The sequence below is a fragment of the Rhincodon typus genome, chromosome 1 (genome assembly GCF_021869965.1).
Source record: "Rhincodon typus isolate 14 chromosome 1, sRhiTyp1.1, whole genome shotgun sequence".
Classification (NCBI taxonomy): domain Eukaryota; kingdom Metazoa; phylum Chordata; class Chondrichthyes; order Orectolobiformes; family Rhincodontidae; genus Rhincodon; species Rhincodon typus.
In genome coordinates this window covers 83,622,038-83,625,983 of record NC_063332.1, presented here as the reverse complement: position 1 = coordinate 83,625,983, position 3,946 = coordinate 83,622,038, and positions in this window count along the sequence as shown.

Here is a 3,946-nt window from a genome sequence, read left to right as displayed (position 1 = left end):
CAAGCCTACCGACTCCCACAGCTACCCAGAATACAAATCCTCCCACCTACCTTCCTGCAAAAATGCCATCGCCTGTTCCCAATTCCTTCGTCCCTGCCGCATCTGTTCCCAGGATGAGGCAATCCACTCCCAAACATCTCAGATGTCCTCATTTTTCAAGGACCGCAACATCCCCTCCACAGTGGTCGAGAACGCCCTCAACCATGTCTCCTGCATTTCCCGCAACTCATCCCTCACACCCCCTCCCCGCCATAACATCCAAAACAGAATCCCCCTCGTCCTCATGTACCACCCCACCAACCTCCGGATCAAACACATCATCCTCCGACACTTCTGCCAACTGCAATCCGACCCCACCACCAAAGACATTTTTCCCTCCCCACCCTTATCTGCTTTCCGGAGGGACTACTCTCTCTGTGACTCCCTTGTCCGCTCCACACACTCCCCTCCAGCCCCACCACACCTGGCCCTTAAAAAAAACCGCAGGAAGTGCTACACCTGCCCCCACACCTCCCCCCCTCACCCCCATCCCAGACCGCAAGAAGACCTTCCACATCAAGCAGATATTCACCTGCTCTTCTGCTAATGTGGTATACTGTATCCGCTGTTCCCGTTGTGGCCTCCTCTACATCAGGGAAACCAAGCAGAGGCTTGGGGACCGCTTTGTGGAACACCTACGCTCGGTTCGCAACAAACCACTGCACCTCCCAGTCGCAAACATTTCAACTCCCCCTCCCACTCCTTGGATGACATGTCCATCCTGGGACTCCTGCAGTGCCACAATGATACCGCCCGAAGATTGCAGGAACAGCACCTCATATTTCGCTTGGGAACCCTGCAGCCCAGTGGTATCAATGTAGACTTCACAAACTTCAAAATCTCCCCTCCCCCAACTGCATCCCAAAACTAGCCCAGCTTGTCCCCACCCCCGCTAACCTGTCCTTCCTCCCACCTCAAGCCCCACCCCATCTCCTACCTACTAGCCTCATCCCGCCCCCTTGACCTGTCCGTCCTCCCTGGACTGACTTATCCCCTTCCTAACTCCCCACCTACACTCACCTTTACTGGCTTCATCCCCGCTTCTTTGACCTGTCTGTTTCCACTCCACCTATCTTCTCCTTTATCCATCTTCTATCCGCCTCCCCCTCTCTCCCTATTTATTTCAGAACCTCCTTCCCCTCCCCCATTTCTGAAGAAAGGTCTAGGCCCGAAATGTCAGCTTTCCTGCTCCTCTGATGCTGCTTGGCCTGCTGTGTTCATCCAGCTCTACACCTTGTTATGTCCAAAATATCCACCTTCTTTCTCAGCTGAGGATTCCCCAGCATCATGGTTAACAGGGCCCTCAGCCGAGTCTGACCCATCTCCCACATTTCAGCCCTCACCCCTTCCCTTCCCTCCCACAAAAGTGATATGGTCCCTATTGTCCTCACCTACCATCCCATCAGCATCCGCATCTGGAAGATCATTAGCCATTATTTCTGTCACCTCCAGCGAGATGCCACCATCAGATACATATTCCCCTCCCCTCCCCCGTCAGCCTTCTGCAAGGACCATTCCCTCTGTGACACCCTGGGCCACTCCTCGTTCACTCCCAACAGCACCCCCCCACCAACGTTCCTACAGCACCTTTCCCTGCAACCACAGAAAGTGTAACACCTGCCCATTTACCTCCTCCCTCCTCAGTATCCAAGGGCCCAAACACACACCTTCCAGGTGAAGCAACACTTCACGTGCACTTCACTTAATCTAGTCTGTGCATTTGCTGCTCACAATGTGGTCTTCTCTACACTGGGGAAAGAAAGCCTAGATTGGGCGTCTGCTTTGCAGAACATCTACATTCTGCCTGCAAAAAAGATCCTGAGCTTCCTGTTGCCTGCCACTCTAACACTTGTCTGTGTTCCCTGGCCAACATCTCAGTCTCTGGCTTTCTGCAATGCTCCAGTGAAGCTCAGCGCAAACTGAAAGAATTGCACCTCATTTTCCACTTGGGAACTCTACAGCCTTCTGGATTCAATATCTAGTTCCACAGATTTAGGGCTGAGTACCTTCCCCACGCTCTCCCCTACCCCCACACACCAGGCCTTGTTATCACATGGTTTGCTGTTACACACAATCCATTGTTAGCCACTAGAAGTCCCCTTTAGCAGCTATTCATACTTCTAGGCTGACTGTAATCCACTCCTTTGTCTGTCCAACTCTTTTTCTCTCTTTCTCCACCTGTCATTTACTTCTTAGCCCCTCCCCCACCCTATCTTCTGCATGAAAACCAGCATTTTCCAACCACCATCCATTCTGAGGAAAGGTCATTGAACCCGAAACATTATTTCTGATTTCTCTCCAAAGATGCTGCCTAACCTGCTGAGCTTCTCCATCAATTTCTGTTTTTGTAAAACAAAAGGAATCCTACCTGACCAAGGTACTGTTTAGGATCCTGTGTGTTTGCCATCCTTCCTGATGTCCTGGTGTTCACCTGGTGCCTCTATTTCTTTCCCTTCACCTGAATCTTCCTCAATCACTATACCCAAGTGGGGGAAAATATTCAGGCTGTGCACAGTATCTTTTTAATATTCATACAAACATGGTGTTAAGATTCTGATTTCTTCTTGTTCTCTTAACTTTACTTGACTTTTATTTGCCCCATATTGGAGATTCAAAGTGAAATATCAAGACCAAGTCTCTCTTCGTGATGAGGTTCAGGTGAAGACTAACTACTAGACATTAATTGCCCTGAGTCCAATAGGTGGCTGTGATGCATCCAGTGTGTGGGTGAAGAGGATTAGAATGCTTTCCACTTTTGAGTCTGACTTTGATTCACATTTCAGCCCAGACCACTGCCGAACAGCAAAGAGAGAAAGAGAACTGAATGCTGCTGTCCTCTCTGTTGACATGCTGTCAACAGTGCCTCCTCAAGGAGTGGAGGGGATGGCCTAGCGGTTTCACCACTCATCTATTAATCCAGAGACTCAGGTAATGGTCTTGGGCCATGGATTCAAATCCTGGGTAGAACTTGAATTCAGTAAAAATCTGGAATTAGGAAGCTAACGAAACCATTGTTGATTTTTGGGGAAAAGCCTACCTGTTCCTAATGCCCTTTAGAGAAGTTAACTGGCATCCTTACCTGGTCTTGTCTGCGTGTGACTCCAGATCCATAGCAATTTGGTTGAGTCTTTAACTGCCCGCTGGGCAATTAGAGATGGCCAATAAATTGTGGCCACAGCCAGTGATGCTCACATCCTGTGAATGAATAAAAAAATTCCCATATGACCCCAGTCTAAAGCTTTAGAGGAGGTTTGGCCCCCAGGCATACAATATCCCCCTGCCAGGAGGACTTATCTTGGCACTGATGAAGCAAACTTCCAGCTATGAGTGAATAGCTCCAGAAACATGAAGGAAAAATCGCAGAAACTAGGTGCCAACATGAATACAGTTTAGATTGGCCCAGATCTACTGCAGAGTGACAAATATCATCATACTTCTGTCTAACCCAATGCTGCACTGTATTTCTGCTGTTCTTCCAAGCCTGGCTTCTACAGAAGGGCAGAGAGAAGGCATTGAATCAAAGAGCTTCATCACAGTGCTGGAGTGTCGGTGGGACAACAGGCATTCCTCCCCAGCACCATCTTGCAACACTGGCTGCTATATGTTAAGTTTAAACCCTCAGTGTGAGTGCCAGTGAATGGGTAAGGTGAGTGAGAGAAGAGAGTATGTAAATGGGTAGGGTGGACGAGGACTCAGGTGGGGTAGACTGGCAGGTGAACTGCCATGTGGTAGGTGGGCAAGGTGGCAGAGGGGTAGGGTGGTACAGAGGTATGTGTGTAGGGTGACTAGGTAGGTGGGTTGTTGGGTGGTTGGGGCCGGAGGGTTCACTGGGTCAGGGACTAGCTGGGTAGGTTTGGGGGTGAGTCGGGTAATTGGATCAGGTCTGGAAGGAGAGGTGATGTCGTCT